The sequence below is a fragment of the Ceratotherium simum genome, chromosome 3, assembly GCF_057802395.1.
Source record: "Ceratotherium simum simum isolate JZ-2026a chromosome 3, ASM5780239v1, whole genome shotgun sequence".
Classification (NCBI taxonomy): domain Eukaryota; kingdom Metazoa; phylum Chordata; class Mammalia; order Perissodactyla; family Rhinocerotidae; genus Ceratotherium; species Ceratotherium simum.
This window is the reverse complement of record NC_141902.1, coordinates 29914949-29922522: the sequence shown is the minus strand read 5'-3', so window position 1 is coordinate 29922522 and position 7574 is coordinate 29914949. Positions and strand designations below refer to the sequence as shown.

Sequence of the window (7574 nt, the reverse complement as noted above, 5' to 3'; positions counted from 1 at the left end):
AGATGGCTTTTCTTAGCTGAGATCTTATGCTTGTAAGAAATTAAAATTTTGACAATGAAGAAATAAGTGATACATTTTAAACCTAATTCATTACCCAAGAAGGATTAGTTTGGATAAGTTGCTGCAGAAGACAGGTAAAGAGCAGATGAGCTCAGCAGGAGAGGGGCAGATACCAGGTATGAGAGCTAAAGCTGAGAAAAGAAGAAATGTGGTCAAAGACAAATGTACTTTAAAATCCATTCAAGAGCAAAGAAGACAAAATAACACAAATAGCAAATATCAGCAGATCTGGAATCTTACCCAACTTCTGTTTTGTCTTCGTATTTCTTGATTATCCATCTAGGGCTCTGAGTTATATTCTCTGAACGGCTTCTAGAGAGAGATGCTAGGTTCTGGGTGCTTTGGCACTTTGAGGCATCCCATACCCTCCATGGAAAGAGTGCTGCTCTCCTAAGACCATTGCCATTGGAAGATATTCTACTTTGAGTTCTATGTTCTAGTCTTGCTATTACCCTCAATAATTATAATGACATGAATTATAGCCATCTTTCATTTAGACTACTTAAACGATTGATATGTACCAAATCCAGATTCTGCAGTATTTGACAGAATCATCATTTAAATGTCTTGATCAATATGGAATTAGAATTGAACAACCTCTTACAGGAGATTCATGGTAATTTTACATCTTAAAATTTTGAAAACAAAAAGAAAGAGATGCTCATTGTCTCTAATTAACAAAATTAGGCTAGAAGAGATCTAAAAATACGTTCTGACCCAGTTCCTTTCTTTTGTTTCTCCATCCAGGACATGTCAGTTCGTCCTCAGTCTACAAAGTTTGAAAATTCATTTTCTTCCTTGGTTTCTTGCTTTTTTTTTAACATGATAGTCCAAACGTTCTTCTTTTCAAAAAGAAAATCTCTCATCCTCTCAATTAAGCCAATATCCACTTAATTCTTTCTCTTTGAATATAAAGAAGTTGTCAACAACTCTTTGAGATAAATGTTTAATATCCTTGAACTTGGTAAAAGCAAATAAAGATCACTCATCATCTGTACACTCTAGCTTTATTCAACTCAATTCTTTTAGCCTTTCTTCACAGGTCCATCTTCTATCCCTTTATCTTTGTGAGTCTCTCTATCCCCACATCACCACTAAACATCTCACTGTAGTGACCTAGAAAAAATTTCTAATGAATGTTTAAAAAACATAAACAAAAACAGGAGGGTTGATTGTTGGTTGTTAAACATCATACATTTAGTTTCCTACATTTTTTCTCTATTCTTCCATCACCTCATTTTTAACTGATACTACATTATTTTAGTTTCGGGTGAGTTCTATCCCTAGATATTTTTCTTCTAAGCAAATTTTCAATCATCCTTTCTCCAACTTGATTCTATGAAATTGGAGTTTTACTTTTTAAAACTTCGCTTATCACTGGGACCTAATGTACTTTCTCATCTTTTTATCTTAGTTCTCTAAAGAAGAAGTAAAACTGAGAACAAGCTTGTTATGAGGACAGCAAACATATTTGTCTTTACTTTCAATGCCCATAAATTTCCCTAAAAATCCCTATGTACAGTAAACTACTCAGACTGTTTCCTAGTCCTGACCACAGTGTGTACTCCAGACTCTGCAGTGTATCTTCAGTTGCACCTTTGGATCGCCAAGTCATTTCCAAGTCCTAGTTTAAAATTAAGGTTGATGCTTGCTCTCCACATCCACAACCACTCATATTTATTCTCCTCTGTGCTCATCATCTCACTACCACCACCTATTTCTTCCTGCCTCCAGGTCAAAGCTTAATCGATATATATCAAAAAGCAAAACATTACCTGGGTTTTCCTTGTCACTGAAGTTTATCTAGTTTAATATCTTCATCCTTTTGTCAACTTACCCCATCCTTCCCTTACAGATATTCACAAACTATTATCTCAAGCACACAGAGGTATGTAAAATATTTCTGTAAATGGAAAAAATTTCTAGTTAACTATAGTGCAGGTTAGTGATCAAATAATGCTATAGTTACCTGGGATTGCAAAACTAAAGTCAATTAATCAAAAACTTTGTCTCCTAAAAAGCAACAGGAGAAATGTTTATAATGAATCACAGGAGGCAGGAATGGCATTGGATTCTTTAAGGACATCACTATCTGTCATTTTCTTTGCCAATTTAAATCCTATCACGATAAATGAAAGGATCTTTGGCTAATTTGATAATATTGCCTTTCCAAGAGATTCACACAAATTATACGGAAGAGCCATATAACATCATTTTTCACTAAGCATAAACTAAGCAAGTGAAAGAATAAACTCCAAAATATAAAAAGTAGCTTATAATGTGACTTTTATAAATAATAAATTTACCACATTGTAATAAGTATTTTGAAGACACAGACTTTGTCTGACTTATATTTGTTTCTTCCAGAGAAACTTGTACAGTTTCCTGAAATCCAGGGAGCCTAATATTTATTTGTTGAACTTAACAAAAGAATCCAGTCATTGAAATAATTCCATTGTCCCTTACTGTGCCAGCCATTTGGAGGTAGGAATAATATGAGTAAGGTGGTTCACTTCAAAACTTTAAGAGGAAGTAATAGGACTTGTTTCCTGATGTGTTTTTTCAGTCTCAGGTGCAGAAGATTAAGATAATCATATTCCTCGGTCCATGGTTTACACATTGTAAACCATCAGCGTTGGTTTACAAAGGGCCATCTCTTGTTTACTTGTTTATTTCCTTTAAACTCCAGCCTCCATTTCTAGTACCTTTCTCTCAGAGGCAACATTCAAGTGTTTTTAAAATGTGTCCTGGTGTTATATGTGTTATCATAAAACATGTTTTATGTGTATGTATATTTGTGTCCATATACACAAAAATATTGTTATACATCTCATTCCAATTCATTTTTTTTCACTTAGCCCATGCTGCTATGTGTACATCTAGTCTATTATTTTTAAATGCTGCATAGGAATCCATGGTAGGCATGCACCACTTTTTGCCTGTCTGATCATCTAATGACAGACACCTAGATTATCTACAGGTTTTTCAAGGCCACTGCATATGATTGTGCAAGTATTAGATTATCCTCCAACTTCCATCCCCATGTCCCAATGACATTAACATTCAGCTGGAACACAGCTATGTGATAAAACTGGTTGTTAAAACTCTAGAGTGATATCAGCAACATGGCAGAATGAACTTTCCCTTCATCTCTCCCCCTTTGAACTACAGCTAAATGGACACGCATTGACTCAGGGATGATACCCACACAGCACAACAGGACGTATGAGAGACCCATGCAGCTAAACATCTGAAGGTAGATGGTCTGGGCCTCCGGGAAGTAGTGGAGATAAGTGTGCACTCTCTGACCCTCCCCTGACAGCCCAATGTGCAAACACAAATGCTTTCCTGGACAGGAGTACCTATAGTGCTGCTGAGGTCCCACAAGTGGAAACACACCTGGGCGTGACTGTAAGAAGAGGCAGATGCAGCCCTAAGCCCATGTACAAATGCTTTCATGGCCTGCAGGAGAACCTACCATGCTGCTGCAGTGCCACTGAGTGGCCCAGGCTCGGACCCCAAGAAACAGCCACTCCCACCAAGCACAGCGCCCAGCATGACCATAAGAAGAGGTGGTGGCAAATCTATGCATGCACAGTAACACTTTCTCAGTGGATAGGAGTGCCCATAGTACCACTGTAGCCTCACAAATGGGAATGTGCCTTGTCATGACGGTAAGAAGAGGTGGCGGCAGCCCTGAGCCAGCCTGTGAACACTTTTCCAGCAGGTGGGAGCACCCACCATATACCCACAACTTCCAGCAGATGGGGTGGGATCAGACACAGCACCTGCTTTCCCTCAATGGTAGCAGGTGGAACCAGTGACCTGCTACTGCCACAAATGCACCAGTAAGGATTAGTTCATCAAACACCATGAGAAACTACGGCAACAATTCAGAGCAGAATGAAAGTGACAAGTCTCCAGAATCCAATCTTTAAGTCTCAGAAATTTCCAATCTAAATGACAGAGAATTCAAAATAGCCGTCATAAAGAAAGTCAATGAATTACAAGAAAACTCAGAAAGACAATTCAATGAGTTCAGGAATAAAATTAATGAGCAGAAGGAATACTTCACCAAAGATATTGACACTGTAAAAAAAAAAAAAAAAAAACAAGCCGAAATTCTGGATATGAAGAGCACAATTAATGAATCAAAGATGCCAAGAAATTCATCCAAATGTGATGTGGGAAATGGCCACACACAGAAAAAGATTAATGGCCAAAAGAACAAAACAACCAGAGTGACATGAGCTGACAGAGTGGAGAGGGCTTTGGATATGCCACCAAAACGTTTTTTCTGAACAGTCAACAAAATATAGACCTAAGAGATGATCACAATTAAAAAGGAGGCCACAGAAATCAAGCCACTATTGGCAGTAACCGTGAATTCCAATGTATACGTCTCTACGTAAGCAAGTTTGATAAATCGAGGAAGGTCACAAAAAAAGCTGTCTAGTTCATTAGGGCCACAGAAAGGCAAGTCTACAACAAAAGCCAATTGAGTCACTGAATGAATAAGGCCAATAATCCAGGAAGTGACTAAAAATAAAATGCACCTTCTTGGGCTCATGATGGTCAGGTAGTGAAGAGGCTTACATATGGCAACGTATCTGTCAAAGGCCATGGCGATGAGCAGCACCATCTCAGTGCTCCCAGCTGCGTGGATAAAGAAGATCTGAACTACACAGCCCCCAAAAGAGATGGTTTTCACTTTCTTAAGAGAAGATAAATCATCTTGGGAGCCGTGGAGGAGCCAAATATCAAGTCCGTGATGGAAAGGTTGGCCAGCAGGAAGAACGGGGGGACTGTAAATGAGGGTCAGAGGTCACAGGTAGCACAATGAGGAGGTTTCCCATCAGGCTTGCCACATAGAACACAGAGGAAAAGAGGAAGAGGAGGAGCTGGATCTCCCATGAGTTGGAGAGTCCCACAAACACAAGCTCAGACACCACAGAGTGATTGGCTTCATCCATTGCCTCTGTCAGCAGTGAGAGCTCTCATGCTACCTGAAAGAGAGAGAAAGGAGAAACTGATTTAAAAGAAATGGCACTGATCTGAATCTTGGGCAATTCAATAGTTGTCAGAAAACTGGGCAAAGGCTGATGTATGCCTCTGGAGACCATTTCATTCACATAGCACTATATATACGTTCTTCTGTTGTATTTCATTGCCAAAATGTATTGCACAGAATAAGGATCCTTTTACTTGTTTAACTGGCTAATTCTGTTGTATTTTTATGTGTCATTATTTCATAGTCATATTTCATATATGACTACTAATTAAGAGGCTTTTTGTAAATAACTATATGAAATAATTAAGTGACAGTGGATTTGTTAATTTGGGCGTTTCTCAGTATATTGATACTATACCTATGATCACATTGGTAAGTTCTTTCAAAATCCTTATAAGCTTTTCTTTTAAGACCTGAGATGTAAATTTCTCTTCTCTGTAAGTTAGGAACACGAAATGAGTTATTTAGAGCAATGAAGGAAAGATAGGAGTAGAGGATGACAGAGCGAGGCACTCACCATCCCAGAGGGGGAGGATAAGTGCTAGAGAAAGTGACCCAGTTATGGGTTCTGTGGAGGAGATTCCTTTTTTTTGTTTTTTAATTTTTTGTTTATTGCAGTAACATTGGTTTATAACATTGTATAAATTTCAGGTGTACATCATTATACTTCTATTTCTGCATAGATTACATCATGATCGCCACCCAAATACTAACTACAACCCATCACCACACACTTGTGCCGAATTATCCCTTTCGCCCTCCTCCCTCCCCCCTTCCCCTCTGGTAACCACCAATCCAATCTCTGTCTCTATGTGTTTGTTTGTTGTGGTTGTTATCTACTATTTAATGAGGGAAATCATACGGTATTTGACCTTCTCCCTCTGACTTATTTCACTTTGCATGATCCCTTCAATGTCCATCCATGTTGTCACAAATGGTTGGATTTCATCGTTTCTTATGGCTGAGTAGTATTCCATTGTGTATATATACCACATCTTCTTTATCCATTCGTCCCTTGATTGGAACTTAGGTTGCTTCCAAGCCTTGGCTATTGTGAATAACGCTGCAATGAACACAGGGGAGCATGTATCTTTATGCATTGGTGTTTTCAAGGTCTTTGGATAAACACCCAGCAGTGGAATAGCTGGATCATATGGTAGTTCTATCCTTAATTTTTTGAGGAATCTCCAAACTGTTTTCCATAGTGGCTACACCAGTTTGCACTCCCACCAGCAGTGTGTGAGAGTTCCCTTCTCTCTGTGGAGGAGATTCTGAGTAGGGGTGGAGAGGGGAAAGAATGTGGGACCAGAATGACAATGATGAGTCATAAATCCCAAGCAGACGAGAAAGATTGAGTTACAATATCAGAGACTTTACACATGGCTCTGTCTACTTATATATGAAAGCATATAATCTCCTTCCTAATTAAATAAATGCATGCTAAAATAACAAGACACTAGTTTTGTCTTATCAGACTGGAAGAGAGGTAAACATTTGACAAAATTCAGGGCTTGAGGGGAAATGGGGCAACGAGTAGTCTCCTGACTGGTGGTGGGAGAGTAAACTGGTAAAACATTTACCAATTTGGCCATACTTTCCAAAATTTTATTTGCTCATACACTTTGAATCAGCTATTCTAATTCTAGAAAAACATCTCTGGATATATGTATGTGTGCACATGGACAAGGTGGGTGAAAAAAGATACAGAGATGTTTACTGAAGCGTTGTTGCTTCTAAGAGCAAAAGGCTGCAAATAATTATGGAGAAATAGGGGACTAGTTAAATAATTTCTATTAGAGCCCTTTGATGGAATATTGTGCAGTCATTTATAATGCTAAGGTAGACCTAAATGTACAAAGACAGGATAGATGGGAGGATGGGGGAGAAAGTACTTTGCACTCATTTCATCTGGCTTTTTAAAAATATATATATAAATAAATTACATAGGTAAATTTACATAAACAAAACCATAACTGGATAGAAAATGCCTAAGTTGATATGTACAAAAAAATCTGTTAAGAATAATTATTTCTAAGGAGTGGAGTTGAAAAAATCATGCAGGAGAAGGGGTCTTTTCCTTATCACTTTGTGGTCTTACCTACTATCCTCAATTTTTCAGTGAACATGTTTCAATTTTACTTTTTCAAAAAGATCAATTATGTGGAATTGGAAAATTACACAGTTTGTATCCTTGGATCTTCAAAGCTTCCAAAGATAGAATAATAAATTATCTCCTAAAGTAAAAGAAAGATAAAAACTACTCCTAAGATATTCAGAATTAACTGTATGACTCCCCTCTTCCATATGCCCCACACTCTAAGCTAAACTACTTCTTCTTCCCTGGACATGCACTCAGGTGGTGTCTGCTCTCCCTCACACACACACTCAAATATTCCAGCTCACGTCTTCCCTCCACATCCTTCACTTGGCCTGCAATGCCTTTGCCTTCATTACATCTCTCTGATTCGTCTCATTCTTCAATAGCCCACTCTGCAAAGCTCCC

At 38.2% G+C, this 7574-nt stretch overlaps 1 pseudogene; it reads right to left on the bottom strand.

The window, feature by feature from the left end:
• Positions 1 to 3034: 3034 nt before the first annotated feature.
• Positions 3035 to 5033, bottom strand: LOC101392500 (olfactory receptor 4F6-like; annotated as a pseudogene).
• Positions 5034 to 7574: the final 2541 nt, after the last annotated feature.